This window comes from Desmodus rotundus, chromosome 11 (assembly GCF_022682495.2).
Source record: "Desmodus rotundus isolate HL8 chromosome 11, HLdesRot8A.1, whole genome shotgun sequence".
NCBI classification, from domain to species: Eukaryota; Metazoa; Chordata; class Mammalia; order Chiroptera; family Phyllostomidae; genus Desmodus; species Desmodus rotundus.
Window position 1 is genome coordinate 40,710,192 of NC_071397.1, and position 18,291 is coordinate 40,728,482.

The following is an 18,291-nucleotide window of genomic DNA, read 5'->3' on the forward strand; positions in this document are numbered from 1 at the left end:
TACTAATATATTTAACTGGAACAGGATTTGTTTTTATCTAACTTTTCTAATTTACTGGAAAAATTTGCTCATAGTATTTTGTTTTTGGTATTGCTTCTATATCTGTGGGTAAGGCCATTTTTTCATTCCTATTACTCACTAGTTCTCTCATTAATCTTTTCAAAGCTTTAGCTACTTTATTAGTTTTTTTAAAGGATGAATTTCTAGTTTGCTCATCCTCTCCAGTGTATTTTTGTTTCCAATCTCATTATTTTCAGTCTTAACATTTATTATCTACTAACTGTAGTGGCTTTGCTGTGCCTCCTTTTCTTCCTGGGACTAGGGAGCAAAGGTTGAGAGGAGGAAGATGAAAATGTACTATTATTGAAATGAAATTAAGCCCAGAAAAATTGGGATTGGCACTTCCTTTGAGAAGTGCTAGACTCGAGTTGTTCTTTAGAAGAAAAGTTTTGAAACTCTTTGAGCTCTTTGCAAAGCCCTAGAAGGTATGTTCTATTGAGGAAAACATTTTCAGAGAATATTAATGTTTTTGTTGCATAATGAATTTCTATGAAACTTAGAGGCAAAGGAAAAGGATTTTCTTTTTTTATTTTATGCTGTGATTCACTGCAGAGCTCATAAATGCTGCGTCACAGCGTGGCAGTCAAGGAAGAAGAAAATAAAAAAGCTATATAACTTATTTCTAAATCACAATCCATGGGCTGGGCTCTTTTAGTATCTGGCACTTTGCCTAGCTGATGAGCTCCTACCCGCACATAGCCCATCACCCACACACAAATGGCAGGATTTCCCTGCCTCAATTATCTGCAATCGCTCAAGTGGTCTGGAAGTATCGGGAAGAGTTGGTTCATATATGTCTACATTGTCACTCACCAATGTGGTCCCTTTGGTAACTGAATTTCTGATATCCTCTGATCTGACTTTGGGCTGATTCTTGCATCCCTCAATGTAATGGAATTTACTTTTAAATCAAGAAGCTCCTAGTTTAATGTGCGCAAATAAGTCAACCAACAATTATGGTACGTTCCAATAAATGCCACATTAGAAATAGGCAAAGGTTGCCCTATATTAGAAGTAGAAGAAGAATCCCTCATTCAGCCTTCAGGAGTTTTAACAGGATTCTTGGAGGAAGAATTGAAGTTTAGGTGATCAAGCTGGTGGAATCTCTTTCAAAATGGGTGTGGATGGGTAAGGAGTTAATGCCAGAGGGGTGATGGGATTGGTGGACTGTACAGAGGCAGTTAGGCCAGGCCCACAAAAGAACCTCTGTTCCCACCAAAGCACTCTAGAAATGAGAACAGCAGGAGAAGAGAGGAGGGGTAGCAGTGAAGCATATCTTTCTTAACTGGAATGGCTGGTAGAGCCTTCTAGCCCAGAAGAGGCTGACCCACTCCCAGATGTCACCCAAAGGGAGAAAAATGCCACTGACTCCACCAGAGCCACCCCCAAGAAGAGGCATCTGCTTCCGTGTCACCTGACTGGCTTGCCACTTGCTTGAGCTTTCAAATGACTTACTTAGAGATAAGATCTCTCTCTTTCTCTCAGGACTGTGCCATTTGCTGACTTATGTAGTCATTTCCAGAAAAACATATAAGCTAAGTGAGACCGGAATGGTTGGGGATGGGGCCTCGCCTGGTTTGGTCTGTAAAAGCCCAGCTTAGGACATGAGAAGAGGATGAAATCCACACTGGTTTACCAGCAGGCTGACCCCATCACGTGCTTTAGGTACAGCAGAGGGCCTAAATTTCAAAGCTGTTGCCATAAGCAATATGTGGACATTGTATTAGAATTTCTTACATTAACATCAGTTTATATAGAGATCATAATCTGGCCCTAGAGGCAAGGTTGGTAAATGGGGACCAAGTCCCTAATCCAAAGTGTTTCTGGGGCAGAGGGGCTGCCCCCAGCAGCCTGAGGCAACCCCATCACAGGAACAACCAAGGTTGCAACGCACTTTCACAGAGAGCATCTCATTCACTGATTGCTCAATAAGCCCTGTGAGCTGCATTGTATCAATACTTCTCACTTTGCAATTGGGGGTAGATGCTGGGGGAAGTTACGTACCTAACCAAGTTCCTCTGTGTGTAACATTCAGAACTCATACCCAGGTCTTTTGACGACTGAGCCCATGCTGCTTTCCCTACCCCAAACTGTGGCCTTGGGTAACTCACAAACCTCTCTTCACCTCAGCCGAGAAGATGGAGTTGGGGCAGGAAGTCTGGTCCTTTAAAGTCTGTCATACCAAGTGGGGTGTCAGTCAGGGGAAGCCTAGTGCGAGTCCAGAGAGAGGGCAGGGTCGGCAGTTAGAAGAGCTCAGGCTGAGCTGATCAGCTGAGCTTGTAGCCCTTGTATTCCTTCCTCTGAGGCCAGAGTTGGGGCAGGTGGGGGTGAAGTGGCCTCAGATGGCAGAGTACAGAAGTAGGGAGGGGGCAGATAGTACAGCAGAACTTTGCTTTTTGTACCTCAACGTAACATGTATTCTCATGCTGCTCAGTGACCTTGAGAAAACTGTTTTACTTCATTATATCTCTAGCTCTGAAATTACCTGGATAAGTGAGTGCCTGTTCTGTGAGGAGGTAGAGATGGTCCTTATCCTCAAGGCACTTACTTTAGAAGGTAATTAATGGATTAAAAAGAATTCTGTATAAGGCAGAATGTTGACAAAAGTTTTAAGGTACTTGTTTTTTGTTTTTGAAAACACAGAAGAGGGAGATATTTTAGATGATAAGCACTGAAGAAGATTTTTACATGAATCTGGTGTTTCAGCTGACCTTGGTTAGGCAGTGGGGTTGTGATGGAAAGGGCTGGGACCAGGCTGAGAGCAAACTCAGAGCCTGGAAGGGCTGGGTGTACAGTCTGCTGCCTGTGTGAGGGTGAGTGATGGCAGGTGAGGTCTGCGGCCAGGTCATGGAGGGTCTTAATGTGTCAGGATAAGGAGTTTGGTTGTAACCATAAGGGCAGCAGAGGCCCTTTGGATATTTTCCAGAAGGGAAATGGCATGAGGAGAAAATAATTCATGATCAGTGATACTCTTTCAGAGAAGATCCAGTGATTTAGAATATAAGGCAGGTAACCAATGCATTCAAACCATTTATAACAGGTGATGGCTAATTTTGTGTGTTGACTTTGCTATGCTATAGTGCCCAGCTGTTTGGTCAAACATGAGATGTTGCTGTGAAGATATTTTTAAAATGTGATTAACATTTTCAATGGGAACAATGCAGATTGCCCTCCATAGTGTGGGTGGGCCTCATCTAATCAGTGGAAGGCCTTAATGGTAAAGACTGAGGTTTCCTGAAGGAGAAGGAATTCTCCCCCACAAATTGTGTAAGTTAGTTGCTTAAAATAAGTGTTGGCAAAGGCAGTCCGGTGTACACAGCCTTTCAACCCCAATTTGGCCACATAAGATAAAGAGCCCACATAGCCTATGCCTGGTTTACCATCTTGTGTAGAAATCTTTCCCTGTCTCAGGCTCAGTGACTGGTCCTTTGTTCTGCATAAGCATGTACGTCAGTGGCCTTCAGGCACATGCCCTGCTTTCAGTATTTCAGACTGCACATGGGAGGGGCCGGATCCCTCTACCGAGGCAAGAGAAAGGTTCTTATAGGCCAATCTTTCTGCGTCAATTGTGGTGGGGGAGGATCTGCTAGCAATGAGGGACTGATGCAGCCTATTGGAGCTAATCTTGCTCTGTCTCTTTTCTATGTGAGTAAAGACTTGTTCCATCCAGTGATTGACTGCATTGTGTTCTCCTTGGCCACTCCATTACCAAGATGCTGTGGACAGAAATGTCTGGAGTCCTCCCCTGGGACTGGTAACTGATACACAGTCCTCAGCTTGACAATCTCTCTCTCCATATAAAAATATAGATAGATAGGTAGAGGTATAGAGAAATAAATAGGTATTTATACACTGGTACCTTGGTACTCATTGTTAATTCATTCCAGAACTCATGATGAGTGCCAAAACTGACAAGTACCAAGCAAGGGACAAGTGATGAAGCATCTTCTCTTGTGGGGAGGTGTCGTGACTCATACAAGTTTTAGCGAGCGCAATGAATTGCAAGCAAGCACAGAGCACTGAAACATTTTTTTTCTCGTCAAATGCAGTGAGCACAGGGTTTGGCAAGTTCTGAAGCCAGTGCGTACCAAGGTATGACTGTGTGTGTTTATGATGAATATATACTTACCTATATCTATCTACCTATCTGTACATCTCCTATTGGTTCTATTTCTCTGAAAAACGCTAATATGTACCCCAAATGTTTCCAAAAGTATTTTCAAATGACTAAACACCCACATTCAATACAATCTAGCTTTACATTTTATAAGTTTAAATGATTTTTTTTAGGGGAGTGAATATACCTTCCATGGATTTTTGACCATTTCCCTTATTTCCTTCCAATCTATCACTTACTACCCCAGGTCACTTCACCTCTGTCTGATGATTCTTAAAGCAAATACATTAAAAGAATAGAAATGGTGGGTTCAGCAGAGACTGACCTCTGGAATCTGGGAATAGCATTGGTCTGCATTTGATACTAATAAGCATTAATGTGCCCACGCCACTGCTCATTCTGCCTTGAGAGTTAGATATCACGTGTGTACGAATGAGGCAGCATCTCAGAAAGGAACGGAAAGTTTTGGAGTACAATGTGATTAAACCAGGAAAAGCAGAGATCTTGGAAGCTGAGAGAAAGCTTTGGTGATGGCAATAGGGAGAGAGAGGAAGGGTGGGACACTTCCTCCGAGGCTGACAAATCAGAGCCCTAACGGGGACTGACTGCCAGCCTCTAACACGGCACTGTCCCCGCACACAAGTGCTCTGTGTGAGGTTTCTCCGTGGCCTGGAAGACATGCTTCCTCCTCTTGGAGCCGAATTTTCTTGTCTGTTCCATGACAGGGTTGGGCCATATGATCTCTAAATTCTTTTCCAGTTCTGGTCTTCTATGAGTCTACAATTTGTTTTGTCAATTCAGCCCTGTGATTTGAAAGATAATGAGATGATATTCCAATGGATTTGGACACTTATTTAGTAAATTAAAATAGCCATGTTTGGGTATTCAAGTCCACCTTTGTGGGCTCTGTTTATTGTGGACAGTTTCCCTCCCAGATCACTTCCAGGCATACTTATCCAATCACCTGACTGGGCCCACTCATCCTTTCTCCCGCACATCACAAAGCAGCGTCTGAGGTTCGCACAGTAACTGTTGGGAACAGGGTTCCCTCCCCATAACAAGTGAGGAAAATAGCTTTCAAAGGCTATAAATAATACATAATAAAAAATTAGACAATACAGAACAGTATAAACAAAAAAGAAAAATGGCTAAAATCCCACCACTCAAAAAAATAAAACATTACATTTATTTTTTATTTATTTTTAAAGATTTTATTTATTTATTTTTAAAGAGAGGGGAAGGGAAGGAGGAATAGAGGGAGAAAGGGAGAGAAACATCAATGTGTGGTTGTTTCTCAGGTGCTCTGTACTGGGGACCTGGCCTGCAACCCAGGCATGTGCCCTGACTGGGAGTCGAACCAGCAACCCTTTGGTTTGCAGGCCTGCACTCAATCCACTGAGCCACACTAGCCAGGGCTATTTATCTTATATTTAAAAAAGAGTTATTAGCATAAAAATATTAGAATATTTGGTCTTTTAACCCACAGTTGTACCATTCATCTCTAAAAAGGCTAAAAACACAAAAACGGACATAATTGACCATTCCAACTTTCCAAAGAGACTGTGCAAAACTGTAAATGAAACAAATGACCAAAGCTATGTTTCCCTCACTTCATAGGTGTTAATAATTTGTAAACTGGGTTCTATTTAATAGAAACTTCAGATAATATAGAGTATCAACTCAGTTGTCACTCTCTACCACCACTTTCAAGCCAATTTTGAGACCAATAACTCAGAGTTTAAAGAAGAATTCAATTGAATATTTTAGGCATTGACTTTAAGAGCTCTTTATATACCAAAAATTAGGTGTTACAACTTTTGGAACTGGAAATGAAGACTTCGTAAAGCATCTTTGAGATTCAGTCCTGTGACTGGAGGAACACAAACAATAACTGAGTGACAAACACTGTCTTTAACAATTTGACAGACAGACACTGCACCGCTGAATGCTGGTGGGAGGAAATGCAAGCAGAGGCAACCTCAGCAGCACCAGCTTCCAATGTGAGGCAACTCGGTGCATGCCGAGCAAGCAGCAGACGTGCAGATGGAGTTAACATCTCATTGTACTTCTGCCTTGCAAATGGATTCATCTGCAGACATAGCTGGACTTGCTTTTTTGCCTGTATTCATCTGGTCTCAGCACTAATAAACACAAAGAAGAGGTTCTTCTACGTGACTGTTCAGCAACAACCATGGTGGCACTGAAATATTCAATGTTGAAAAACTTTTTTGAATCTTTTGGTTTATCCTTGTGACAAGCATGTTGACATTTTACTGAAGATCCAAAAGCAACAGTGGGTACAACCACTGGTGCCTTAATACAGATTAAGGTAACTGCCCTGCACCAGTGATCATATTCACACGTGTCCAGGGAAAAAAATAAAACCAATTTCACTTAATAATGCAGAAACATTTTGTGGAGAAAATGGTAAGTATACATAAAACATTTCTATTGTGTACTGAAGGAAAATAGTTGTTTCAAGAAAAAACACTTTAAATTACAAGCTGAGCTAGCTACTTAATTTCTGGAAGACCACATATGAGCATCATACAAATAACAAGTGACATACAAACTATGGTTATTCAGACAGGTTTATTTTGTAGACATTTTCTGGAAAATTAACAAAGTAACCTGTCACTGACAGGACTGACATTTTTTTCTAATTTTGCTAATCTCGTATTTATTTAATTCATCATTTTTGCTAAGTTTCAACCTTGAAGAAATTAGAATTTTGGAAAACTTGTATCTTCTACTGTGAACTTGACAGCTTCTCAATACCTAAAGATATTTTTGATGAGATTGATGCATATATTAATAATTGTGATTTTTTGATACCACATAATTTTTGACATCAACCTTTGGAAAATCAGCACAACTTAGTGAACTAATATTTGCCAATACATAATCTGGTGAAAACATGCATGAATAAAAGATCCATTTAAAGTGCAAGATATACCAGTGGATTTTACTGTTACAGAGTATTAAAAGTTCATTGGCATTACTTCAAATTCAAGAAACTAACATGTTGGATTTGCATATTGTATTAAGGAAGGCAAGCCACAGTTACTGAAGGGCTCTGTAAATGCTCCTCTCATGTGAAGGAAAGGGAACACTTGTGCTCTGTTCGTGGGCATGTGAATTGGTGCAGCTGCTGTCAAAAACAGCATGTTTCTCAAAAAATTAAAAATAGAACTACCCTATGATCTAGCAACCCAATTCTGAGTATATGTCCAAAGGAAATGAACACAGGAGCTCAAAGAGATGTCTGCATTCCCATGTTTACTGCAGCATTATTCACAGGAGCCAAGATGTGGAAACAATCAAGGGTCCACCAATATGTATATAAATAAAGGGGATGTGATACATATATCACATATATGTATATATATACATATATTTGTATATGAACATTATTCAGTCATGAGAAAGAAGGGAATCCTGCCATTTGCAAAAACATGGATGGAGCTTGAGGACATTATGCTAAGTAAGAAAGAAAAAGCCACACAGGGAAAGATAAATACTGCAATGTATCACTTATCTGTGGAATCTGAATAGAGTCAACTCAGAGAAGCAGAGAGTAGAAAAGTAGTTGCCAATGGCTGGGGGTGGAGAGGAAATAGGGAGAGGTTGGCAAATGGGTACAAACTATAAGATGTATAAGGTTTAAGGATCTAATGTAAAACATGGTGACTATAGTTTATTATGTTGTATTGTATAATTGAAATTTGCTAAGAGATTACAATGTGTATGTTCTCACCAAAATGGAAGGAAGGAAGGAAGAAAGGAAGGGAAGGAAGGAAGGAAAGAAATAGAAAGAAAAAGAAAGAAAGAAGGAAGGAAGGAAGGAAGAAAAAGGAAGGAAGGAAGGAAGGAAAGGGAAAGAAAGGAAAGGAAGGAAGGAAGGAAAGGCAAAGAAAGAAAAGGGGAGGAAGGAAGGAAGGGAGGAAAGAAGAAGGAAGGAAGGAAACATGTGAGGTGATGATATGTTAACTAACTAGATGGGAGGAATCCTTTCATAATGTCTATCAACTCACCACCATGTATACTTAAAATATCTTAATATTTTGTCAATTAATACCTCAATAAAGCTTAAAATGCTCTTCTATTTTCTAAGTACATACCTCTGTGAAGTTTGATTTTTTTTCCTACCAAATAGCATATTGGAGCAGATTACATGCATAATATGAGAATCTTTAAGCAAGACAGTAATGCAAAAATGTAGAACAATGTCACTCTTGTCACAAACTAAATCTCTTTGTTTTAGAAAATACATTTTTGATAAGTGTATGTTATTTATATGAGTATGAAATGGCTTATTGTTATTTATAAATCAATTAATAAATATATTTTTTAAATTCTTGGCTTTAGTTTCTAATATGATAAATATTGATAAATACAATCCACACAAAGTTCTTTAGGGTTTTCAATAATTTTTAAAAGACTAAAGGATTCCTGAGACCATAATATTGAGAACCACTGATATAAAGTAAACCCTAGTTTATGCAATTTATTTAATTGATGCCTTGACTGAAATTATCTATGATATTTACCTTGTTTATTAAAAAGTTGTTCTTTGCTAATGAAACAAAATTTAGTGTATCTCTTATCATAAAAGAATACCTGTGTAAACAATGATGTTGATTTTTCATTTAAAGGTATGGTTCAATAGTATCTCTAGTGTTTTGTTTTCTTTTTAAAGAATTTGAAGTCAAAACTTACATTTTCATCTCCTATTACCCTTTCTTTACTTTCAGTACCAGCTTAGCAAGAAGGAGAACAATGGAATCATTTGACCAAAATGGTTCAATGACTACATTCCACATTAAACGTGCATTACTGTTGGATCGTAGACAGGTGTTTCTTTTTATCTCACATTTTAAATTAGCCTATATTTATTTCTTTGGAAAGTCTGAATGTAAATTATTCACTGGGTTTCTCCAGAAGAGAGTACTGTCATTGAGGGATATTTTTATATCTTAAATTTGTTAGCACACAGTCTGTGGTTTATAGATAGATAGGTTTTGTTCCCTGGCATTTAGCAAAGTTGCGCGCACATCCGCCACACTCAGTAAATGTTTGTTGCATAACTGAATGACTGACCAAATAAATGATGGATGAATGAGCAAATGGATAAATGAATGGATTTCTTGATCAAAAGGTCAGGTTTAGCCATGTGCATATTATAAGACAAATGAGAATCAAGAAGGAGGATTTGCATGCATGTGCCCTGTCAGGCAGCCGTAGTTCAGAGCTTTTTTTCCCTTCCCACACGTGGGCTGGCTCCACAGCCTGAGCCCTCTCCCTGTCTTTCAACAGACTTCCTTTATATCCTCCCTTAGCCTGGACTTCCCAGTGAGGCCTGCTTTTGTCTGACTCTTCCAGGACTGCTGCCATGGCCTATTGCCCCCCATGCTGGGCTTTTCTTGGAAGTAGCACACTTAGGGATAAAGGGGTTGGGGGTGTCCATGTACCAAAGCCTCTTCTCCTAGCATCTGCCTGCCACAAGGGAGCAGCTCTCTGGACCTAAGTCCAGGCTCATCACAGACCACCTCAGCTTCCCTGGTGGGCCACATCAGGCTGCATCTTCAGAGGAGCTGTCCTACCTAGAGAGCAAAATTTCTACATCCAGGGCAAGTGAAATGACTGCCTGTCAAACATGACTGTTTCATGAGGTACACTTGCACCTGTAAGTAAATATCAAGGGTGATCAGTAGAAGTCTAAGAAGAGCATCCTTTCAGAAAAGAAATTACTCAGAACAAAAGAGAAGACAGGCAGAAAAATAAGTTTACAGTGGGAATAAACATTTCTGGATTATGTTATAAATTGTGTGTAATTGGGAAAAGGTACCTTGTTTAAAAGGATCAATAAATCTTTTTTGTCTTATGTACACTCTTTAGACACCATGAAGACAACTGGGAAGTTTGCCTCCTAGAAGCACATACTCTTTGGCTGTAGTTTGTTCAATAGAAGCAGGTAATTATTATACATTTGAATTAGTCATACCATATTGTCTGCACCTTCAAATCACTTCAAATTGGATCAATTGCAAATCCTTCTTTTTCCTGTTAAAACCATAATATCTGGTGTTTAGATGTGTTTAATTTCCTATGACTTTTAATGAGCATAATGTTCTTCAGAGTTGGAATAAAGGAAAAATAGTCTTAAATAAGCCCTGAAGGCTTAAGAAATCGCATGAAACTATTATGGCCTAGAGACAGAACCCAGTCATTGTAGAAGAAATATACTATGGTAGGTATCGTTCACATGCTTTATCCACCATATTTTTTTTTTGGCATAGAAAAATGTCAGTAAACTAAATTGGTCTTGAAAAAGTGAGTGGCCTTTATCATTTGGGAAGACCCTGGAATTTCTGCATTTGCCCATGGAGAACAAGTGCCAGTCCATGCTGCAGCACAGGTGTGGGCCACCCAGGCTGCTGGCGGGTTTGAGTCCTCTAGTCAATAGCTTCACACAGGTGGTGAGGGACAAATACCATATGATCTCACCTTTAACTGGAACATAAGCAATAGAAGAAAAAAGCAAACAAAATATAACCAGAGACATTGAAGTTAAGAACAATCTAACAATAGCCAGGGGGGAGTGGGGTGGGGACAGTGGGAAGAGGGGATTACAGGAACTACTATAAAGGACACATGGACAAAATCAAGGGGGAGGGTGGAGGTGGGGGAGGGAGGTGGGTTCAGCTGGGGTGGGGTGGAGGGATGGGGAGAAAAGGCATACAACTGTAATTGAATAACAATAAAAATTAAAAAAAAAAAAAGAAAAGAAAAGCCATGGACTGGGGGAAACTATTTGCAAATCACATGACTGATGAAGAACTTGTATCCAGAATGTAAAAGAACTCTCAAAACTAAAAAATGAGAAAACACTCTATTTAAAAAGTGGGCAAAAAATTTCAACAAGCCTATCACCAAAGAAAATGCCTGGAGAACAAATAAGCACATGAAAAGATGCTCAACATAAGTCATCAGAAAAATGAAAATTAAAACACAATAAGATACCACCACACCTCTATTAGAAGGGCTAAAATTAAAAAGACTGACTGTACCAGGTGTTGGTGAGTATGTGGAAGAATCAGAACTCCCATGCACTGCTGATGGGCAAATAAATGGTACAATCACTTTGGAAAACAGTTGACAGTTTCTTGAAAAATAAAAGCATGCATTTACTATATGACCCCACTGTTACTGTCTTAAGTATTTACCCAAGAGAAATGAAAGCATATATTTACACAAATATTTCTAAACAGATATTCATAGCAGCTTTATTCATAATGGCTCCAAATTGGAAACAACCCAAAAGTCCATCAACAGGTGAAGGGATAAACAACTCAGCAACAAGAAATACATTAGTTGAGTGAAAGAAGCCAGACAAAAAACACATTCCTGTAGGATTCTATTTTTAAGAAAATTCTAGAAGAAAGGCAGTAAGCTTAAACTGGAGCAAGTTCAGAGGATGCTGGCAGCACCTCAATTGGAAGAAACATTTGCAGGTTTGTGGTGCTTTCAAGTCAAGGGGAGGTGAGATCCCAAAGGCAGGGAGCCAGGAATGCGATGCTCTTCATCAAATGCTGAAGGAGAAAGCAGACACAAGAGAAAAAAGAAATACCATAGACATACCAAAGAAATTCAAGTAGTTCTTCAGATAGTAGAACATATAGCTGAAGGAAAGGTGGAAGGGCATCAAGGTCAAAGTCAAGTCTTGGTCCAGAAATCATCAAACTTGTTCACATTCTTATGATCGAAGATGCAGGCATCAATCAAGCAGTAACTCTTTTTATGGCTCTGGAAGAAAACAAAGTCAAAATCACTCAAGGGGTGGAGGGAAATCCTACAGAGTTCAGAGATCTAGGTCACAAAGCAGAACAAGAAGGTCCAGGTTGAGACCTCATCCACATTTCCATAGTCAAAGCAGTGAAAGGTCAGTCACAGAAGAACACATAGTTCATCCTGGGACAGAGAACAATGTAAAGGCAGATAGAAGGAGAAAAGAGAATGGAGGGAGGAGAAAAGCAAGGACAAGCAATTACACAGCATCAAACACGGGGAATCTGGAAACAACAAAGCTGGAGTAGAATATCTGCCACCATCTGAACAAGCCTAAGCTAGACTACAGCTGGTTCTTGAAGCTGCTGCAAAAGCTGATGAAGCATTGAAAGCCAAAGAAATAAAGAAGATGCAAAGAGAAGAAAGGAGGAAGATCAAACCACCCTGGTAGAACAAGTGAAAAAACTAAAAGAAATTGAAGCCATTGAAAGTAATTGTTTTGTTCAGCAGACATTCAGATCAAGTAAAGAAGTCAAAGACTCAGTGGAACATAGCAAAGAGAAGCATGCAACTGTACCTCAACACCAGCATCAGCAGTTGCTGATCCACCCGGTAATGAAAAAGGAATAGACCCTGGCAGCATCCCTACTGCTATCAAGTACAAAGATGACAATTTTCTGGCTCATCCAAATTTATTTATTGAGAAAGTTGATGCTGAGGAAAAGTGGTTCAAGAAATGAACTGCTCTTTGACAAGAAAGGCTAATGGGAAGTCCTGTGATCTAAATAATGCTTGTGGTTGAATTAAGAGTAACATTGAAAATTTAGGTTTTTAAATTCCAATTTAACTTTCTTACTATTAAAAAGAACTGACCCAATTACATAAAAAGGTAATCTCATTTCATTCATTTCCCTGAGGGCTTGAATATTTGTTGGTTGATCTGAAACACTGTGAATATTAAAACTAGTGTAAAGTTGAGGAATACGTGAAAATGTCCTGCTGTTGATAAATCTATTCCTAAAAAAATCAATCTGAAAATAAATGGCACACAGTAGTGTTTCTGAGTATAATTTTTAAAATATCAAGTTGGCATTTAAAGATACAAGTTTGACTAATCATGCATATGTAAGGATCAAACTCTATGCCATAAAAATGAGATTTCATCTTCCATGTATTATGAAACCATTTTGAATCTTTTATTTCACCTTACTGGAAAATTTTAAGTAGAATAAAAGCACTCTTAACAATCTAAGCAGAATGAGCATGTTACTATGGAAAGAATAACCTTACTGAAAAAATCCTTGAAAATTAAATAAATTCATATTCATTGCTTAGGAAAAAGAAGAAAATTCTAGAAAATTCAAACTATTCAATAGTATCAGAGAGAGACCAGTGGTTGTCAAGGGATGGAGAAGGAGGGCTGTGATTGCGAAAGGCTACTTTTGTACAGGTATGAAAGGAAACTTTTGTTGGTGGTGCATAGTTTGCCATCTTGACTGTGGTGATGGTTTCACAGCTCTGTACCTGTGCCCAAACTTACCAAATTGGACACTTTAAATATATACAATGTCTTCTATGCTGATTATACCTCAATATAAAGTTAAAACTTTTTAATTTTTTTAAATTTTATTTATTTCTTTTTAGAAAGAGGGGAAGGGAGGGAGAAAGAGGGAGAGAAACATCAGTGTGTGGTTGCCTCTCAAGTGCCCCCTACTGGGGACCTGGCCTACAACCCAGGCATGTGCCCTAATTGGGAATCGAACTGGGGACCCTTTGCTTCACAGTCTGATTGATGCTCAATCCACTGAACCACACCAGCCAGAGCAAGTTAAAGCTTTTTAAAGAGAAAAAATAAAGACAAAAAGAGGACTCTGAAGCAGTCAGGTCTGAGTGTTCCTAAAGCATTCCTAATAATTAAACAGGCCACTGTTTCATCTGGTCACAGAAATGCAATTACTTTTTAACAACAATTCCTAATTTATTTTTCCTGTCCATTTGGACTATTCACAGCCCATTGCTCAGTTGCTCAGAGCTGCTCAGAACCACATAGCCCCCCCCACAAAGGCAACCATGCTCCAAATCAGGCTCAGCATGACCATCATTGAGTTCCTCTTCCCAGTTTTGAATTTGAATTAAAAAAATAACATATAATATCTATTAATTTAGATAAGATGAATTTCATCTCCTCCCTCCCCCCTTTAGGCAGGGAGGCTTTCCATGTCCTTCTCTAACCCTGATACACCTTTTTTTTTTAATGTACCACAGCTCCGGGCAATATGTATGTACAGGACATAGTTATCTGAAAATTGTTTTTATGAAATTTCTTCAGAAAATTTAAAAGTTAGTTCACGAGCTCAAGAGATTATTAGCCTGACTCAAAATGTATGTGTGATTAATGGACATTGTTAAAAAAAAATCAAGACCTCCTAAGATCAGAGCCTCTTTGTTGCAGCTGCTCAGAGGGAGATTTTGTGACATCCATTCTAGCCTCTTGGCAGTAATAGTTCTGAACCCTGGGCTGTGACACAAAGGCAAAGTCAATGAGGCTGCTGGAGGAGAAGCAGTGGTGTAGAAACAAACTTCAGGTGTTCTGATACAGTGAATTTGATATACACCATGAAAATCAGAAAAACTACTTGAAAAAAAGAAAACCTAAAATTAAGGCATTGTAAGAAAAACACTGCAAAATAAAGAGAAACAGATTTTATGACCTTGGGCATTAGTTACTGGTTCAAAAAATTGCAAAACCACATAGAGGAGAATCTCTCAGGTGTAATAGAGTAGAAAATTCACTCATTCTGGTAGTTGTCTGGTAGTCTGTAATCTGGGGTGGGATGAGCTGTTCTATAGCTTTGCTGCTGCTTCCAATTCATGGAATATATGAATTAGAGGCAATTACTTTCTCTCTCTGTCAACTATTATTCTTTCTTTTTTTTTTTAGCTTACTATAACTTTTTTATTTTATAAACTTTTTACATTTAAAAAATTTTTGGACTCCTTTGAAGTAACATTTAGCTTAAAACAAACATTTTTCAGCATACAAAAATATTTTTTTCTTTATATCCTTATTCTATAAGCTTCTTACTATTTTTTTAAATTTTTATTATTCTTTCTTATACCAGATTAAAACTGGTCCCTTCTATGCCAAATTCTTTGCCTGGGGGCTAAGAAGTAACTCACAATCTATTGTGCATTCGATGCATCTGTTCAGGGTTTGCACGGTTTTGCTCCTGTGGGCTTTTTTATCTTGCTCTGATAACCTAATCTGATTTAGTGCCTGCAGGCACCCTGGAGGTGATGCTGGGCACTTCTGAGGCGTCTATGATGAGCAGAGGGACTGGAGGGAAGCATGAACAAAAGAGGCAAGAGCTGGGCTGCTTGTAGAAGCACTCAGTTCTTTGTGAGACTGTGTAGCACTGGATCTACCAGCTGCCCCAGTGCCCTCCTCATGGCTCTGGGTCCAACTAATGTGCTGAGATAAAAGGAGCAGACAGGTCTTTAGGGCAGAGTCAGGCTATGTGGACATGACATGTGTGGACTTCTTGCATGACACTTGATGGGTCAAAGATAAACACAAGACCATGTAAGCAGCCAAAAGAGAGGTCCGAAAAGATGTGCTGTGATGACTGAGCTGGGAAGTGTTGACGTTGGGAAGAGAAGCACAGCTCCAGCAGGGAACAGCAGGCAGCTTCTCTGCTAGCCCTGTGGAACTCGGCCGTGAATCCAGCAGTCATTTCACTGGGACAAGTGTGCATCATCCACATAAAGTTAAGAGTTGTAACAAAACAGAATTTGGGGTATAAGTACAACCAAAAATGTGTCACCAACCTAGGGGAGCATCTTGTTAAATAACTGACATCTCCTGATGTGTGTAAGCTTGTGTGGTCTGTAGACCTGGGGCTACATCATTTCATCCATCTTCTCTGCAAATGGGCTCATTCTGGTCTTAAAAGCCAACCCAGGCACTCAGGGTTATTTTTCATAATGTTCCAATTTAAAACTCTACAGTTCTTGAAGCCCACTTAAAATAATAATCAGGAAGCTTTTATTTCTGTAGCTGTCTCCTTTTAGGTAATATATAATTTTAGGTAATATAAAAGCTTAAAATTTACCTCTATAGGCAGTATCATTTTTTTTTAATTTAATTTTTATTGTATTTTTTCCCATTACCAAGCACCATCATTTAGAGAGTTAGGATGAAGAATAAAACTTTGGGGAATAGCACTAAAGTCTATTCCTATAGACTTCCTACAGGACATTGCCTCCTATAATGACACTTAATTTCTCATCTGCTGAGAGAATTCTGGCAAGTGGTTTTCACTCCTAGTTTCTGAATTTCTTTCCTCATGGCCCACAGCCAGTCACTGGGCAAGTCACATTCACCCAGCCCTCCTAAGAATGAAGATTAAAGTGTGTTTCCACAACGCCACAGGGATCATACCTGCTCAATGGTGAAAAGATAAATAGCTTACATTTAGAATTATAGGTAATATTGGAAGTTGTCAGAATGCAAGTCTTCTTACAAAAATTCTAGGAATCTGTGTGCTGTACAAAGGTTTTGTTTGTTTTATAATGGCCACACTAGACACCAGTAAACAGAACATGTCATTAGTATCCTTTGGTCCACACATACCTACTTTATACAGCTTAGAGGCAAAGGAGAGGTTATTGTTTTGTATCATGAGCATGGAGGTCTTTAGAAAATTAAACCGTGAATCAATTTGAAACAGAAGTGATGTCATCATTAAGTTGTATTTATTAAGTTCCCATATTCACACAACTCTCCCAACTTAAAGAACTCAAGTCAGTTTGTAAACTTTATGCATTTCTTTCCTCCCAATCTTTTATCTATCCTTATTTTCCTAAATATTAGTTAGGAATGTTTTTAGCTTCAAATAACAAAACCCAGCTAAGGATATTATTTTTTGTTTACTTAGGGAGAAAACCAGAAGGCAGTGGTCTCAGGATTGTTTGGCACCCCAGCAATGCCCGTAAAGGCCCAGACTATTTATTCTGTTGCTTCCCCATCCACAGAGTGTTACCCTGTTGTCCTCTTTTTTGTCTTGAATGCTCATATGATGGCTGCTGTGACCCCAGCACCACATCATCCCCATCATTTTCAATGCCAGAAAGCAGAAAGATAAGTGCAGGTGCAAATAAAGGTGGTTCGGCATTGACTAGTTACATAAGCAATGAAAAGAAGATGACTTGCTGCTTAGCATGGTGTAAGCTAGGAAGAGTTTAAAACAAAGAACAAAGTATTGATTACTTTGCGTCAGGCATTGTGCTTTACAGTTCTTATTTAATTTTTACAAGGTTGTGAGATCCCATTTTATAGAAACATATTCTTGATGTAGCAAAATTAAAAGTGGTTTTTACAAAAAATGTTTTTCAATGACATTTTACTCTACCATTTTATACAAAATGTTTTTGTCCCAGACATGGACAGATAGGGGCTCAGATTCCCCTTCAAGGAAGGAATTGTTGGCCCTGCTACTAGGAGTGTTGACAGTAGGCAGCCTTCAGACGAAGCCTGGGCGGAGGCAGAACATCCTCTGCCACTGTTACCCCCGCCTGCAGGGCCCAAGTCCAATGGCTGAGTGTGTGTGTGTGTGTGTGTGTGTGTGTGTGGCTAGAGGGGTGTGGAGGTGGGGTGTAGGGCAGGTGTTCTGGACCGATGGGGAACTACGCCAATGGACCGACTCAGCTGGACTTCCGTTGCTCATACTGCTTCTGCCTTCTCATTTCCACAGGTGTTGATCCTAAAGCCTACCTGATAAAGAGCCTAAACCCAACTCAGTCTCAGAGGCTGCTTCCCAGAAACCTAAAATTCTACCAGTTTTTAATATCCCTCCTACCTCCTGACTACACATATTAATTTTTTATTTTATGTTTTGCAGACATTCTGAAGTACTACTTTTAGTCTAATTTTTAAACCTAACATTCTATCACGCAGTTTCTCATGTTGTTACAGAGCCTTCATAAATACTTGTTCAAAATGTAAAACTAAAGTAATATAACCATATTATAGAATCTTTGAAAAAGAGAAACTTACTCATAACTCCACTCCTACATAGTTGATTTATATTTTGGTATACTTCCTTAAATTTTCCCCCTAAAAATACTTGTTAAAAGGTTATAATCTCAATGTATAAAATGTCCCTTTCTTCACATTCTTTAAGATTTGTTTGTTTATTTACTTATTTATTTATTGCTGTCCCTTGGGCCAGAAAGTTGGGTTATAAAAATCACATAAATGTAGTAAAATAAAGTTAGACATTAGTTCGGGGCTCCTATTCTTCAGACATTTATGTAAACATACACCC

At 39.0% G+C, this 18,291-nt stretch overlaps 1 pseudogene; it reads left to right on the forward strand.

Moving 5' to 3' along the window:
- The first annotated feature begins 11,685 nt into the window (after nucleotides 1–11,685).
- On the forward strand, nucleotides 11,686–12,750 carry LOC112319285 (serine/Arginine-related protein 53 pseudogene; annotated as a pseudogene).
- The last annotated feature ends 5,541 nt before the right edge of the window (nucleotides 12,751–18,291 follow it).